General features: G+C 36.4%; 1 protein-coding gene across 4 annotated transcripts in view; it reads right to left on the bottom strand.

Moving 5' to 3' along the window:
* Positions 1–18,486, bottom strand: part of SPATA16 (spermatogenesis associated 16) — a 240,811-nt gene that overhangs the window by 197,365 nt on the left and 24,960 nt on the right. The window lies entirely within an intron of this gene.

The raw sequence follows: 18,486 nt of genomic DNA, 5'->3' as shown, positions 1-18,486 counted from the left end.
CTGCAAAGAATTACCAGAATTATATAAGGGAAAACTTATTCGCCCAAAAGGAACTTTTCAAATTTGTTTTGAATTTAAAACCATTGCACTTTTTTTTTCTTTTTTTGAGAGAGTGAGTGAGAGACTGCAAGCTGGGGAGAGGGGCATGGAGACAGAGAGAGAGAGAGAGAGAGAGAGAGAGAGAGAGAGAGAATCCCAAGCAGGCTCCAGGCTCAGCACGGAGCACATGTAGAGCTTGATCCCGAGACCCTGGGATCATGACCTCAGCTGAAATCAAGAGTCAGCTGACTGAGCCACTCAGGCATCCCAAAACCATTGCACCCTTGAGAAAAACACCAAAAACCCAGGTATATAAACCCAGAAGTGGAAATACACAGAAAAGCAAATGCAAATCGCTCTTAAACATAGGAAAATATTCTCAACTCATACATCACATAAGAAGTGCAAATCTGCCTTACACTGATTTTTTAAATCTATTATTTTGGAAAAGATTTAAAAATCTGATAACACACTAGTTTAGTTAGAATAAAGGAAAATTGGTCTCATACACAGCCAATAGATGTCTTATTTGGCAATGTTTATTAAAGTTTCAAATGTGCAAACTCTTGGATTCTAATTCAAGGAATATATCCTGCAGACATGCCTGCATTAATGCAAAATGACATGTATATAAAGTTGTTAACTACAGCACTATTTCTAAGAGCAAAACACTCTTAATTGTAGCACTATTTCTAAGAAGAACATACTGGAAACAACCCATATTGTTCATCAATAGGGAATACATGTCTTCAATATAATGGAATATTATGCCATGACAAAGAGAAGGAAATATGTATACACTGATATAGAACAGTTCTCTATTTTTACTTTTAAGTAAAGATGTCAAGTTCAGAAAGAATATTATGTATTAGCACATTTCTTATATTCATTAACTTAAATGATAAACAATTGTTGCCCATAGAGATGGAAATTGGGTGGCTGGATGATAAGAGTGGAGAGGAGACATTTTGCTGCATACTATTTTCTACCTCTTTAATTTTTATCTGCAGAAATGTATTACCTGTCCAAAAAAAACCAGTGAGAAATATAAAATATATAAAACAAATGCACTCAGTGGCCCAGCACACCTCCCACTTGTGACAGTCATGCTCTGTGTGGGTGAGCTGATGACTGACCTGAGGATTCTACTGTGCATGTTACTGTCATCAGGATGTACTTAAGTGGAGGTCAAGAACCTGTCACAACCACCTACACCTCTCTCTAGCATCAGCTAAACCTTTTGGCATTCATTTTCATTTTTTCATATTCTTCCTCTGACAGCCTAAATTAACAAGAGGCAGTAGCAGCAACTGTGTGATGCCTTAAATGGACATTCCCACATGTAAGATCATGTTCTCTGGATGCCCCCTCTGAGCACTCTGCCTAAATCCATCACTTAGCAGTCGGGGCCTGCTTTAGAATGCACCCTTAGTGTTCCTGCCACTAACGTGCAGAGAAGTATACCATAACTCAATTCTAAAGTATCTGTGAGGACAACTCTCTGTTGGAGCCAGAAATGCTGAGCAGAGCCCTTAGTGCCAGCGATGGCTTTCTATACTCGAAGATGACATATGTCCCTGGTGTTAGAGAGCATAATATTTTACTTACTACTTTTGCTTAAGTGGATACTTGATTGCTGCTCCCATAACCCATACAAATGATAGGGAGTTCTGTTCATTCCTAATTTGAGATTAGTATCAGGGCTGAGCTACTTTAAACTACGTTGGATATCTTTTTTCAGTCTCTTGCTGAGTGAAGTTTCAAAGTTATAAAATGATTAAAAGAAAAACAAAAGAACCAACTGGTGTTGAAGTTACCAGCTTTCAACATTCACACCTCATGAAGGCATCGGCAAGTGTGAATATTGATTGTTGCATTAATTTTTATTTTTCATCATTCTGCTTGGTATTTAAAAACATTTGCTTCTTGTTCTTAAAACTTAACATGCCAACAAATAACGATCACCCTATCTCCAAGCCAGTGCTCTGGGACACATCCCAAATAGAGGATACTAAAAGCACAGAGCACGCACACACACACACACACACACAATACACACGACATGTTAATAAAGTCACTGAGAATTCTTATTTGTCAATATTTTAAATTATTTTTTTAAACACTCAAGGTAAATTAGGGTGACTCTTTCATTAAACAGATGTGCTTACCACTACATGTATTAATATGTTGCCTTCTGAGTAGTCATAAACAATTATTCAGTAATATTTCAAATATCAAAAACAAGCAAAAAATCCAATAAATATAAATGAGCATGCCAAAATATACAAATAACCCTGCTGACTAACTTTAGAGGTTTATTATAAGAGCGATTTATCATTGTAGTTTACAGAATTCTAGTAACCCTTACTACTTTTTGATTAGTGCTGTGCATACATAGGAAAAAAGGACACAGGACAGGTACAAGTAACAAAAAGAAGAAAATTTTTCTTACACTGTTTTTCTTCTCTTTCAGACTAAGCCTTGCTGAGTTTTCCAAGAAGACTGAGAACAAGTAGATTATGTACTGACCTTCACCTAGGCTAGACTATTGACCAGTAGAATTGAGGGGGGGATAACTAATACGTGTTTCCTTAAGCATGTTTCAACCCTCTTTGAATGAGACTCTGTGCTCTGTGGTTTCCCCTCTGAAATCTGTCCTCCTACTGCTGCCTACTCTTATATACCTGGCCCCTCCCATTGGAAATAAATCATCCCATACCCTTAATCAAGAGGTTGAATATTCTTCCACATTCTTTAATTTAAGCCAGGCCCTCCAAGGAGCTCAGGCCCCCCGCAGCCTCTGTCATATAGAAGTTTTTTTGTCCTTCCTATCCCCTTAGCTCAGTATCTCAGAACACCACATCATTTAGCTATTCTACCCTCTTCAACTCTGTCATCTACAGACTCTTGATTATTTCCCCACATTTACTAAGAGCTGACCCCTGGATTATGATTCCTCTTTGTCCTCTATCCCTACATCATCCTGAGTGACATCCAGCTGTAGACGACATCTAATATGCTGGTCTTTTCACTTATTTATTTATTTTTAACTCCTCAACTCCTTAATTCTTCTAATTTAGCAGCACAATCCCATGGAACTTAACTTCTCAAATCTTATACTCCAGTACTACTCCTTGACCAAACCTCCTAGGCTTTCAGCTCTTTTACTCTCATGTGCTCACATGCCTTTCCCTGAACCATCAGTCCCTGCACCACTGTGCACTCTCTCAATCTGATAGCTCTCTTCTGTCCTTTCCTACTCAGCCCAGACCCCCAGCCCACCACTACAACCATTCTCCCATCATTAATCACAAGGGTTCTGCCCTCAAAGCCAATGAGATCATTGAAACCTCAAGTCTGCGTCAAAACTTTTGGATTCTCAGAGACACATTGTAGAATATCATACAACTTTGCTGTTTGTTGTCATTATAAAGTCATGGTCCCTCTTCCCTGAAGAGGCCCTGAATCCTCTGCCTTAATCCTATATAGCCCTTCTCTAATTTGTCTCTGTTATCTATGCAATTTTTGGTTTCAAGTCTCAGAACCCTCAACTGCTTCCAACTCAATTAAAAAAATCTGAGCTAAGAATTATTTCAAACCTCCACCTGTAACAACTTTTCCTTCTCACCTTAGTGAAATGGGTTTCCTCATGTTCAGATCTAACCTTTCCATCTGTCTCCACTTCCCTGTCCTTTCATACTTCCTTGGGAAAATCTCACATTTTCAATCATCTTTTTATTACTATTATGCTCTCTTTCTCTCTATGTGTGGGCTTTCCCAATATAATCAGGTCCAGTGTCCTTATTCTTAAAGTGAAAATCACTTTACATAACTTTACATTCTCTTTGAACCCATTTCTCTTCTTCCTTACAAGGTAAATGGTTTTTTTATTTTATTTTTTAAATTAATTTTTTATAGTTTTGAGTTTTTAATTAAGTTCCAGTTAGTTAACATATAGTATAATACTAGTTTCAGGAGTAGAATTTAGTGATTCATCATCAAGGTAAATGTTTTCATGTTTTGGACACTGTGCCCACTTCTCTTTTCAACTTCACTTCTGCTTTGTTTTGAAATAAGCCAAGCTTTCACTTGACTATACAATGAAATCAGCTGTCAGTTTGAGATAATGGTTTATTCTTTTAACAAAGGTAATTGAGATTAAAACACATATTTAACCATATAATGTGCAAAGACTATTTTTTTCCAGTGTGTGAAATTTTAAGGTATAAATTGTGCTTGCTAAATTTTATTCCACATTCTAAATAGCAGATATGTGAACATGGTTAATCTAACCTTTGGGTTCCCAACTACTTCCCCAGGTTTGCTAAATTGTGTTCAGTCTCATTCTTGAGGAAGCAAGGTTTCCAAGTTGAGTTGCAGTGATGACCATTAAAATTGTTCTCTCCCTAGACCTTCAACAAACAGATTATTTTTCACTCTTAATGCTACCTCTAGACACTCTGTAACCAGCTATTTTCTTGAATCCTCCAGTCCATGAGGAGTTACTTCTTAGAGTTCCCTATTAATTGGTCTCATCATTTCTTAATATGATAGTTTTTTATTAATTGCTCACATTCTTTTTTCATCTCTCTTTCCCTTCCCTTCCCTTCCCTTCCCTTCCTTTCCCTTCCCACTTTAAATCTAACATGGGGCTTGAACTCACAGCCCTGAGACCAAGAGTCAGCATGCTCTACTGACTGAGGCAGCCAGGCACCCCTCATCCTTCTTTCTTTCTACACTTCAGGGAGTATCAGGTATGGATGATTCCTCAGTGTCTATCTTTGGTTATAAACTCTCCTCTATGCTTTCTACATGCCTCTATCTAACAAGTGTGCTGCTTTGCCACTTGGCTTAAACAAAACATGTCCAAAATTTCATTCATTCATTTACCCTTAAATGTGCTCATGTTCCTGAGTTGGTGGCACTTTGATCCTTAGAAAATGCTTGTTTCTCACCTGCCAGCAATGGGTAAAAATTATCCTTCCTTCCTTCCTTCCTTCCTCCCTCCCTCCCTCCCTCTACTTTGGTTTCTCTTCTTTGTACTTACTATTGCTCATCCAATTCTGACTTTTACTTTTCTCACCTAAATTATTGCAGGTATAGCCTCCAAATAGCCTCCAGTCTTTTCCCTCTCAAGTCTTCCTCTAAACCAGTGGTTTTCAATTATTTTTGACCAAATTCCATGGTAAGAAGTGTATGTTACATCACACCCAGGACACCTTCCCTCCCTCCTTCCCTCCAACACATACAGCTAGAGAGCACACACAATTTATTTCTTTTTTCTCTCTTCTTCCTATCTATATTTTTATTTATAGGTATAGATATACCTAGATATATAACAGAAACCAAAATTTCACAACATAAAGACTTACCTTCCAATACTCTATGAACTCTAATAGTTCCTATTATACTATATTCCCATTCCGTTCCATTTCATTCTGTTTCTATCAAACACAATGCTGGTCACAAATCATTAAATTAATTTCACAACCCAGTACTAGATTATAACCCAGAGATTAAGCACTATTTTTGCTCTCTATATACATTAGACTGATATAGCAAGAACAAAAATCTGACTCCATCATTCTCTATATTAATCCTTTTAGAAGGCCTCCTGTCATCTGCTGGATAATGTCCAATATCTTGATAAGGCATGCATGGCCCCCTGGCAAGCTGTCAGCTCTTCTAGCTTCATCTCTCCCCATTCTGCCCTGCACTTTCTACCCTGGCAGCCCTCAACTTCTTCCTGTTTTACCTACCCTGGAGTTTTCTCTTTCTGGTTCTTTCATATCCTCATCTGCCTAGCTGCTTTCCTCTAAAAGCAATACTTGGTTTGTGACAACTAAAAGTCTACAATAAGAGGTAGTGAGAAAGTGATCACCTAATAATTTGTGTTTGATTTCTTGGTATAAATTACCCCACAAAGTCAATAATTTCTTATTCATAGATTGGTATCATCATCATCATCATCATCATCATCATTGACCAAAACAAGTACTCCAGAAATTGTTTATTTCTGGAAATAAAATATACTTTGGCAGTGGCATTCAGGAATGTATGAATCCAATGTTCTAGGTACAAAATAAGGAAACCACACTGAGACAGTACAAAAAAACTATTTTCCTTTTTTTATTACCTCCTGCCTAACTATATATCCTATTCTCTGTTAGGAACAGGATCATCTCCCAGGTGGAAACAAAGTCTTCCCTATTTTCTTGAATGTCAAATAAGGCAACAGAGGAGTTAAGCAAATAAGTAGATGTTGAAATAAAAATTTTCCCCTGCCCTTCTTTTACATAATCTGAATCAAAAGAGTAGCTACAAACTTACTCTACAATACATTTCTGTGAACAAATTCAAGTGGATCTCATCTACTGGGCACCTGCAGGATCCGTGTGAACATCACAATGTATTGTGTATGATGGCTGGAAAGGCATGGAGAAAAAAGACAGAGGATTGCCGTTTTTAACTTTATTTTGCTTTGGAAGCCTTGCAATAAATTTGGAAAGTTGGGTAGTGGGAAAAATGTTGGGCAACATTATCTAATATTTGGATAAGAATCATCTTTGTGTGTGTGTATAAACCTCAACATGGAATCATCCAATTGAAACACAATTTAGTTTGTATAAAATTTCTGTGATTGAGTTGGTTGGGTTTTGAGTCACACAATGTAAACAATGTTAACTATATTTAAAAACTACATTGACATTTACTATCATTTGATTCAAATCCAAAACAAACACTTGTAAACTATGGAAATGATCCTGTTCCTGGAAAGATCTCCCTCAGCTTCTCATGGATTAATAAATTGCTTTTCATGAGGTCATCACTGAGGGGATAAATTTAGTATTTCAGAGACGCAAACTAACTAACCACTGACTGGAGTTTAGTATCAATGTATTTCTTAGTATTAACAGGAAAATGTTCATGAAGTGAATTTGCTTTTTAAGTAAATAGAAGATTATTTAAGTGTAGATTTCTAAGGAATAAATTTTCATGACAATGATATTTAAAAGTTTCTTGATGCTTTTTAATAGCTTTCAAATGTTTAGATAGTACCTCTCTTAATTTCCTTAAAACACACATACACACAGACACACACACACACACACACACACACACACACACACACACACGGGTTAACTCCTATTGTAGGTGATTTTAAAGGGGAAGAAAGTTCTCAGTAGTTCTCAGCTATTATTTGCTCAATAAAATCACCTGTGAACTTAAAAATACCAATGTCCCAGGCATGGTCATTATCTGAACCCCACAATTCTATCAGACTCTCTGAAGGTGGGGTTAAGCATCTATCTATCTATCTATCTATCTATCTATCTATCTATCTATCTATATGTATGTATTTAATAGCTTCCCTAATAAAGTTGTACTTATGTCAAGAATCTACAAGGTTCATAATATTTTTATATGGGATGTGATTCCTCTTTCATTTGTAAAGTGATATAAATGATAGTATAGTCTTCTTTATTGAACATGCTCCTTCTCATCCCTCCCCCCATGTTCTACCACTATGGAAAAACTCAGTTCTCTCTGAGATAGCAAATGCCTGCCCTGTGAACCTCACTGGTCCCTTTTCTCACTCTTCCTCTCCTTTTGATTCTCCCCACAAGTTATGAGTGCGGTGTGCAGGTGAGAATGGTTGCTCCTCTCCTTGCTGTGTCCATGGCTGCTGTTATGTGGTAAAGGAAAGGCGGGCTCAGCAGGAGTCACATGACTCAGGTATGCAGAGCCATCCACATCAAAAGGCTTGATAGTAACAGGGGTTCATTGAATTGAGGAATGACCTTAGACATTTTCCCCACTTTCATATATTTTAATAATACTCAGTCTGAAATACATTGTGCTCCTTTAACCAATCATCAACCTTCCTTTGTAGCTTAAATCTTTTAATCTTTCTGATTCCCCTAGGGTGGGACTGATGACCACTGAAGTTAATTAAATTACACTGAAATATGTAGGAAGTCCTTCTAAATGTCCACTTCAAAGACACATTTCAAAAAAAAAATATCTTAAGATATAAACAATAACACACTAAATTAAAAATAAAAAAATACATAATCTGAAAATGCAAATGAAGTCTTGTAAGGTAGGCAGCAAGTCCCTATTCTGTCTTCTTGAGGGCAGGAACTTTAACTTGCATTTGTATCCCCTGCACCTAGGACTATGATAGACTGAAACAGCTATTAAATGTTAGTGGTATTATTTTCTTATAATGGCAAATCCTGCTTTTCTAGAGATATGTCTTATTTAACTAGTGTTTCACTATAGGTATATATCTAATTTTATTCTTTTATTTTTGAGGTTAAGAGCATTTATTTTGTGTTTTCCTGCTATGTAAATTGTTAGCATATAAAAAATATCTTATTAGTTATGGTGTTCCTGAATAGAACAAAGATGGCAACAATCAAGTTAAAAAACTGAAATGTTTAATCCTGAATATAAAATTTCAAGTCAATTTATTCCTAAGAAAAATGTAATATTATCAGCATAACAATTTGTGCATTTAAGTGAAAGCTTATATTTTTGCAGAATGCAGTTAAATAGTTCAAAATCATGTTTGATTTAGATCACTGGTTCTAAAATGTGGAACAGAGTAGAAAACATACACTATTTTGGCACCTAGCTTTGATTGAATTTCAAATATTCTTAAAAGAAGACTGTAAATTTTTAATGTTAAAGGGAAAAGAGTATATGCATTAAAACAATGATGATAAAAACTAAAATAGAAAGAATCCTTTGGGGTACTAAAGTTTTAAGTTACATACACATACTGTTCAGGGAAATGAGGTACTTGAGAAGTACAAAGACAACTTGTACATGAATTTCGAGTTCATCACATTTTCAACAAGCAATCCGACATGATAGCACTTTGTAGCTGGGCATTAGTTGTTATCATTCCTACTAAACAGCATTCTAAGGAGTTAAGGATGTTACTCAAAGTCACACAGTAATTACAAACCAGAAACAGCATCACAGATAATCTGACTCCAAATTCAGTGTTCTGTCCATCACAGCTCTGGACCCACATGGCCACCAATGGCTATGCCAGCTAGATATACAGAAGTGCATGCCACTAACTTGCTAGAGGAACAGTGGCAGGCACTTGTGAATGTTGTGGGGCATAAATCCTTGCTACTTAGAGGGGTCCCTAGACCAGCAGTTTGGGAGCTTATTTGAAATAAGGCATCTTGTGTCCCACCATATGTGGGAATGTGTAAGAATCTACATTTTTTATAATATTCCTATACAATTTTTATATACTCTAAAGTGAAAAGCAATAGTGTAAAGAATTCCAGACATGAAATCAGGGCACCTAAATTCAATCTCAGCCTTGCCAGAAACTAGCTGTGGCATTTTAAGTTTTTTTTTTTTCTCCTAACTTTTTAGAGTGTCAGTTTCTTTATATGTAAAATGAAGTTGATAATATGTCTTTAAGGGTTATTGTGATGCTTTTCTGAATAAAAGGGTCTGGATCCCAGTAGGAGTTAAGAAATGCAAACTGGATCCATATGCAAATCCACATATCTTTAAAAAGATAGCACAAGCGCTCAGAATTTGGTGAACTCTCCATTTCTTGATTATATTGCACTAAGAACTATGTGTTAGAATCGATTTAAATTAAGCTTTCTGGGATGTCCACATTTTCATGCCCTAGAGATTTGCAGCAGAATTATTCTCAGCAGAGCAATTATAGGTGAGGCTGCCCTATAATGAGATATCTTTGCTACTTCATTAAATAAACCCCCTTGGATGGGCTCCAAAATGGACCTGCCTCATACCAAATTCCATTACCCTGGAAGTAATCGCATAAGAAGGCCCTGGTGCAGGTTCAATCATCCAGGATACCTACCATTTACCATAAAGGGAATGTGTTCTAGAACACTGATTCCCAAAAGCTGGTTCTCAGACCAATGCTTTATTGACCCAAGGGGAAATAAAAAATACAATTTAGTCAACTTTTCATAAAATTAACATTTAACTTATTTTTAAAATATCCTTCATTCTGAGAGTGTGCCCTTTCTATTTTCTATCTCTTTGGCATTAAACTGTTCCATATTTTTATAAAATAATGATGATAATAGATTGTAACTTTTGTAATGTTCTCTTTTCCACCACTAACTTTTTCAGTTTTTGAAAAAATTTTACAGGTCCTTGAAATCCAACTCAACCTGGAATCCAAATTTTCTAGCTCACTATTATAGAAAAAACTGCTTAAAAGGAAATTCTTTCTTACGAAATTAGTGAGGGCATAGAGCATTTTAAGTTAAGAACCAAACAAATCTGTTAATGTGGACATACCAGAGTGCAATGTTCCTCAAACTCCAGTGTGTGCAAAGATCACTTGGGATCCTGATTCTGTAGGTCTGATGCAATCCAAAATTCTGTATTTCCAACAAACTCACACTTACAGTAGCAAAGGTACAGTGGTTAATTGGGGAACCAGAGCACCCTGGTTCAGCTTCCCATTCTACCACTTCTGGCTATTGTCCCTTGAGCAAGTTTTAACAGTTTAACGTCTGTTTAAAAAAAAAGAGGTAACAAGCTCCAAATGGAATCAGTTGTGCTAAGCTCCATGTCAGCAAATAGACTTAATACCTAACCTAATAAATTGCAGGTTCAGTTTTCCAGGAATATAACCTTTAACCAGTCAACATGGAATTAGCTGGTCAGCACTATTTGGACAATCCACTCGATGAACCTTTCTATTGCCTAAAGGCAACCTTGACTGAAACAATGCATTCTTTATTAATAATTTCTGTTTCCTTTCCCTTTTATGCCTTTTAAAATCTTCCATTTTAGGGGCACCTGTGTGGCTCAGTTGGTTAAGTGTCTGACTGAGACTCAAGTCATGATCTTGCAGTTTGTGAGTTCTAGCCCTGCATGGGGCTCTGTGCTAACAGCTCAGAGCCTGGAGCCTGCTTTAGATTCTGTATCTCCCCCTCTCTCTCTCTCCCTCTCTCCTGCTTGCTCTCTCTCTCTTAAAATAAAATAAAATATTAATTTTTTTTAATCTTCCATTTTATACAACCCTTCAGAGTTCCTTTCTATTGCTAGAGAGCATGGTGCCAGATTCATGAACGGTTGAATAAAGACAATTAGATCTTTAAATTTACTCACTTGAATTTTTGTTTTAACGGATTTGGTGGCAGCAGCAAGATTAAGGAAGACTTCCAACAGCTTCTGGGACAATGAGAAACACTGGATTGATACCCTGCAAGCATTTTTTGAGTCCAATGTCTTTCTCACTATTTCTGAGGGCCATGGGTAAGTTCTTGTTGGTTCTGAGCTCTCCAGATCTAATTGGCTTTTCAGTCTGCTTTGAGTAAAAAACCCCAGCCCTTGTTTCTGTCTCCAGATTCCATGTTGGAAACTGCTGACGTTTAGTCTGTAGTTTCCCATTTGTTTGGAATCCTTCCTCAGATTTCACGTTAGGAACTGCTGGTGGCAGCTGCAGTACTCCATTTATTTGGAATCAGTCCACAGCCCCTGTTCTTTGGGTCTGTTGGCCCAATCCTCTCACTATTCTCAGGTTCCATGGTGGGAATTGCTGTTAGTGCATGCAGAGTCTTCTCTTGGTCACTCTGTAGTAACATCTAACCCCCCAGCCCTTGATCTTATCTCAAGATCCACGTGGGAACTGTTAGTGGCAGTTTGCAGTTCCCCATTCATGTGGAACCCCTAGTCCATAGTCCCCATTTGTTGAAGTCTGCAGGTTCGATCATTTCCCCAGTCCCCAGTTTGTTAGTTATTGCCACTATGTTAACGTGCACATGAGGTAAAGGCTAACTGCTAATGGGAATCTCAGAAAACAAAAAAGCCACAAATTGGTGGGCAAGAGTCAAGCACTTAAGGCTGTTAGAGCACTCATTATGTAACTCAGACTCCCATGTTGGTTATCCAGAATGGGTTAGACTGACACTAGGGTCATCTGTCAAGCTCAAGAACATTTGCGTGCAATGAGGCACGCTATAAAACATCACACGGTTCTTAACCTAGTGGCACATCCTTTTCAGGTATTAATTTGGCTCTGACAGACCCAAAGGCTAAGTAAAATGAATGAATGAATGAATGAATGAATGATAAAAATTGTATCCTTATATTCCAAAAAGTTAAGTGCGCCATCTTCTGTTACGCCAGTTCTTATGTCTAAGAACTATGGTCCCATCAGCTATAAACATCTAGAAAAATTGCAGTCTTACTAAAAACAACCTAGAATTACAATGGCCATTATGGTCTTATTTCGATAAGATTGTTTAAGAAGTACTCTTAAAAGTCAGGCCTCCCAAATCAAATAAACAGAATAGGATACCTATCTTAACTGTTATGTAGAGGCTTCAAGACTCCAAAGTAAGTCATTGAAAGTTTTGTTGCAAAAGGCTAATGAAAAATTAAAGATACAAAAGATATCTCAAATAACACTTAGGCCTCCCCCATTATACCCTCCTAAGGATCTATCAGACCCAGAAATTGATATCTTGGTTGTAATTACCCAGATGCTGGAAAAGAGGTTGTCCTCAAAGGCCCTATCCAAATTCTTTAATAGCAACTCAAATGCTCCCATATCTACCTTCAAAGTAGGGCTCCTCCCCAAATTAATGGGACTCACTGATCTTCTGGTAAACTGCTACGTTATTCCGTTAAACAGCTAAAGGAAACTAAAAATAAATTTAATGAAAGCCTTGCCAAATCCTAGTAAATATCAGAGCTACACTCTCCATTTTAAACCTCAGTCAGAATCTGCAGATGGGATCCTGGAAAAACTGGCAGGCAGAAGCCAGCAAAGGGTGAGAATTCTTACTAGATTCAGCTTTCCCAGCTCTCTATCTGTAGTACTGGGTAGAGAGAGGAAATAAAAATATCTTTTGCACCTTCTCTGAGGACACCTCTTAAGGCCAAGGGGTTGTTCAGTCCTGTCAGAAATATTTACTATTTGTCTTGGCTAACAGCTACAAAGTAGCTTCATGGTAAAAAATTGGCCCAGTTGCAGAGCCTGATAAGAAATTTTTTTTAAGGCCTCCTCCCTCAAGCTATATACCCAGTGAGATAGAAAAAAAGAGAGCTTTGAAAAAGAATTTACTAAAAAAGATAATATACTTACATTGGTGGATCAACTCTTGGTGTCATTTAGGCTGTGAGCCAATTCTTTGAGGGATTGAGAACAACTGTCCTTATCTTACATATCTTTGCAAAAATAAAAATGCAGCTCTAGAGGCAGCTCAGGGTTCATCTATCCCTTTTTAACCAATCCTAAAATCTCCCCTATTTATCTCAATAGACTTGTAAATATTGGCCTTAGGAAACCAAAGTCCTTCTTGGAGGAACTTACATTTTTCTCTGTGAGGAAACCAAAGTCCTTCTTGGAGGAACTTACATTTTTCTCTGTGCCTTTGAGATATAAACTTTATCTAGGCCATCTCCTTAAAGTAGAAACTTGAGGGAGGTAACTTTTAATGAGGGAAAAAAAATAAGGGGGAGGGGAAGAGTTTCTTTCTTTTTTTCAAAAGAAAAAAGCTTCTCCACAACTTCTGTGAGTTTACTCGTCAAGGGCAAATACGAATGAATCCTAAGTGTCTTCTCCACAAATACCAGTAGAAGAAGTTTTAGTCATCTGAGCAGATAAACTTAATTTATTCCAAATGTTCTTTTATAACTAATGAATTTTACATTATTGTGCCTGTTTTATGGCTAAAATTTTTAAATGAAACTGCAACATCTCTGTTTGTGTCTGTATGTTTGTATGTGTCTACATATGTGTATAGATATGTGATTATTTTTCTACTCCTGGATGGTATTGCCAAAATCAATTTGTAAAAGCTCTATTTAGTTGGTTTGAAGGCAAGTGCTTATAAAGATTGTGTGTTCTAAAACTCTCAGAAATACAAAAATTAATCCAAATGATTTTTAATTTCACATGATCTAGGATTAATCTTTAGTAAATAAAAACAAGTTTAAGGCGTGTCTTTAGAGTTATCAGCATTAAATATAAAACTTTTATTCTGCCTGGGTTTACTCATCAAATAAGTTCTTGTTACCTCTATTGAAATTTGTTGGTCAAAAGAATAACTCAGGATGACTTACTTTGTCTAATGTCTCAGAAAGTTTTTGTGGGTAATCTAAACATAATTGTTAAGAACGAGTAAATTAGAATACACGTAAGTAGGATAAAAAGTTTTTAGGTAAACTTTTCAAATAGTTTCCCCAAATCTTTGTAGTAACCTGAAACCTGAAAGTTTTGCTAAGTTCAATGATGAGGTAAGTTAAATTCATTAAATATCCAGATCATTTCCAAAGAAGATAAAACAGAAACATTAATTACTGAACATAGGTTTATCCTCTCTTGGTTTCCTTTTTTACAAAGGAACTGAAGATATTTGGATCTCTCAGTAAACATATTTTATGTCACATTGAAAAAATTGTACTCTTAGGAAGCATATGTCTCTAAGAATCATAAAATGTAAATTTGCCAATCTGAAGAATGTCAATGTAATAGTTCACAATTATGTGAGAAGTGAGATGATTCATTTTCAGAAATATCAAATAAAAGCTGTGCTGTCTAGTTAACAGGTTAACTAGATTAACAGTTTATAGGTTTACAACCTATTGGAAATATTTATGAACAACAACCCCACCCCCCCCAACAATGGAGTCCCAAACCCTTAGACACTTCACTTCCTGGTTCTTCTTCCCCTCTCCATTCCGGGAGCTTTGCAGTGTGCATGCACCAAAGAACAGAAGTCTCTGTGACACCTCAAGGAATGCACTTTTTGCCTTACATGGGCATAGGCAACTTCCAGGTAAGGCCGTAACCTCTGCAGTACTCAGCCAATGAGGAATCAGGGTAGGGACTTGCATGCATGCTAGGAGATAAATTGCCTGCTGAAACTGCCCAGTGTGTGCCTGTCCATCAGACACCCACTCTTGCAAGAATGTTGATTAAAGCCTTGCTTCACATGCTCCAAGTCTCTGCATCCCTCTTTTGATTGGGTTGGTGGGCTTATTTCTCACAATTGTTTACTTGGTTTTTACTAAAAATTAAAGTTATAAAAAGAATGAAAAATTCTAATATATAATTAAAACTACTAGAAATAATATGGGAAATATCCTGTATGCAAGTAAAGTAAGATGTGTAAAGTAAAAGAAGGCACAAAGAATGGAGATGGATTTTGTTGAGGAAAAAGGGGAATTTTATCCTAAAGAGAGGTAGAAAAGAGAAAAAAATGGGAAAAATCTAAATCTAAAAAAGTTGTAGAAGAAGTACAAAGAAGGAAACTTGGGAAAATAATTTTATGCGTGATCAAGCTGGATAAAATTAAATAAAGTTATTGTAAGGTTTTTTTCAAATAAGCTTTGATATGATTAATGTACTTATCCTTAAGAAAAACTAGAACTTAATACTCTTTCATCTGCCAGAAGGACAAAGTTTTCTTGGACTATTGGTCTGCCCTCAAGAAAGATTGTGAAAGGTCTTCCTCCTTTACCCTCTAAGTAATCTGCCTACAAAGCAAAGATTTGTGTTTTATCAAAATGATTTCCTGTGCTCTTTATCATCAAGTCTTTGATTACTTACAAAAAAACCCAAAAAATTAATAGTTGTCCTTTAAAAATTACAGGGAATAGGATCTAGGCATACAAATGTGATTTAATATGAATGTGTTTTTATCTTCAGCTTCTACCTTTTGCCCTATTAGTATGTCTTCTGATGTGAATATAAACACAAGAGCAAATAATGACTGATCTTAATAAAACTTAACAAATATGAATGAGTTGGTCACAGAGCTAAGCACTAATCTCACCTACATAACTGGTTCAACTTTATATAGTGAAAATAAAGCATAAAAATAAATTATTTCATCAATCACATTTAAATAAATGCTTTCTGTGTTCTGCAATCCTAAAAGATTAAAGTTGACTGCTTTTTGGAAGCTAAATTATTGTCTTCTGAATCACTGTTTACCATTTTATCTTAATCATTCTAAAACATTACCAGAAAATTTATCTATCTAGTGGGTGACCATGTTATGAAAACAAAAGGAGCTAATACTTTGCAAGAGTATAAGGAAACTAACATAAATAGAATATTCCTAATGGGGTTATTAGAGGCCTTGAGAATTATCATGTCAATAAATATTCACAAATCTCCAGAACCTTTCCCCATTTTTTATTTTTGTTTCTTTTCTGTGGTTCAGTCTTTAACCACAACCAGCCTTCTGTATACTCCTACAGTTGACTTTGTATCACCCATTTGGCAAGCATTCTGTATGCCTCAAAATGCCTCCCAAGATTTAGCACTAGATGGGAAAGTTGCCTTCCCATTCTCTTCTTCCTCCGTAACAGAACCCCTGAATGTTAGTGCCATACAGAATAAAGACCAGATTTTTCAGCCTCCCTTGTAGGTTTGTGTGGCCACATGACTAAATTTGAATCAATGGGGGAAAAAATGGAAATGGTGTGTGCAACTTCTGTGAATTGTGCTCATGGGGACCTGGTGTATAGGGACACGGTGTATCTCTCTCCTTCATCTCCCTTCTGGCTGGCTAGATGCATATGATGTCACCAACAGGAGCTGCCATTTTAGACCATGAGGTCAAAGCACATCTAGAGGAACGAAACAGAATGTGGTACTCTAATGATCATACCATACCAGCGTTTGACTATGCACATTTATGTGAAAAAATAAAAATAAACCCTCTTGCTTTAGACACTGTTGTTTAGGGTTTTCTATCACTTAGAGACAAACCTAATCCTAGCTGATGTACACTCAAATATTTGCTGGTACATATATCTTTCAGGTGTGATCCTTATCTTTAAGTCTTGGTCTCTGTCATCCATCTTGCCCTACTCAAAGCCATGTTAGGACATAATGAAAAGGAAGAGATGCATTAAATAATACCTAAGAACAGTCAGTTTTGAAGAAGTTAAATTTAGGAGAAGAAAGGATTAACGAGGTTAAAAATCTTTTCTATTCCCAGAAGTTTTGGTTTATTAAGAGACATTCTAGGTAAAATTTCAAAGTTAACTCCCAAGATAATCAGACAAAAGCTAGGCCAGATGTCTAAGCTAAGTTTTGGTCTCAAAATAATTACCTTTGTTAATTACCAGCAATTAGTGTCAGCATCCAACACTTTCCTAAAAACCTTTGTGGGGAGGGGGGTGGAGAGAGGTGGGGGGAGAGAGGGAGGCAGACAGGGAAAGAGACAGACAGAGAGAGAGAGACAGAGAGAGATTGTGCATAAGAGAGAGTCAGAACAAAAGCATTTTCTAGAACAATTATATCTTGGGGTCATTAAAACCCGATTCAAATTTTATAATTTTGAACATTGATTGGGTTATGGAAAAACCAGATATTTTCTTCCAGTTAGGGCAAATACCTTTTGCTTCTATCTAGACTTAATTTGAAGTTTATATCCTTTCTTATTTTATGCTTTTTTTCATTTCCAACATGATTATTTTTCTTCATCTTCAAAATTTTACCTTTAACTCTGCTTCCCCCACCCTCAAAAAACAATTTTTGCTGAAAATGGCCCTAAGTGGAAGATCTCAGGGTTCTTCTTGAGCCTTTCTTCAGGATCCTTTCCTCAGCCAGAAGCTCTGGTGTTTAGCTCAAAAGTACAGCATAGGACTCTCAGTGATTTGTGGATAACTTAATTTGGGGGCACTTTTTCTATAGTGCACAAGTTTACGTAATGCATTATTCTTCCCTTCTTTGTGTAGATGACCCTTTGTGAAGACAGAAATATTTATAGATGCGTCTATTTTTACACTACCTCATCATTTCATATCTCTTTGGGCCTCCTTTTCTGTGCTTAAAGTTTCTTTTTAAATATTTAGGGGAACCACTGTCTGGTATTATCCATTAATAATTCATTGTAAATGTAGTCATTTTAACCTGCAAATAACAGTGTAAATAATACTTGACTCTTTAAATCTCTATCACAAACATGTCATACTAACTTCTGCTCATGCCTCCTGTCTTATGGTAGATCCATTGCCCCTTTATCCTATCTCTTTTTAACTGGTTTACTGGTTTGTCTCCCTCACCAGACTGTTAGAGAGAAAGAAACATGTTCTAGCTCATTTTTTTATATCTCCAGTGGCGACCAAGCACATATAGAATGCATTAACATTTTTTTTGTAATTAATGAAATATGCCAATATTGTCAGGCTAGTAGGACTTTTAGCGACACACTTCGGTCCTTTTATAGGTTCAGTGAGTCATAAGATGGAACAATTTTTCCCACCACCTATTTTGTGTTTTAGTGGTGACTCCCAATTTTATTTGAGTCCGTGGGCAATTTCGTTATGCCATAAACAATACTGACCAATTTACCTGCTTGCAGAGAGAAAAATAATTATTTATAAAGCTCACTAGAAAGGGAAGGAAAGTGAAATGTGATGATAAAGTAAAATGGTGCTATTTTATTTTTAATA

The sequence above is a fragment of the Panthera onca genome, chromosome C2 (assembly GCF_046562875.1).
Source record: "Panthera onca isolate mPanOnc1 chromosome C2, mPanOnc1 haplotype 2, whole genome shotgun sequence".
In the NCBI taxonomy this organism is placed as follows: Eukaryota; Metazoa; Chordata; class Mammalia; order Carnivora; family Felidae; genus Panthera; species Panthera onca.
Note: the sequence above shows the minus strand (reverse complement) of the source record. Positions and strands in the feature narration are given on the sequence as shown.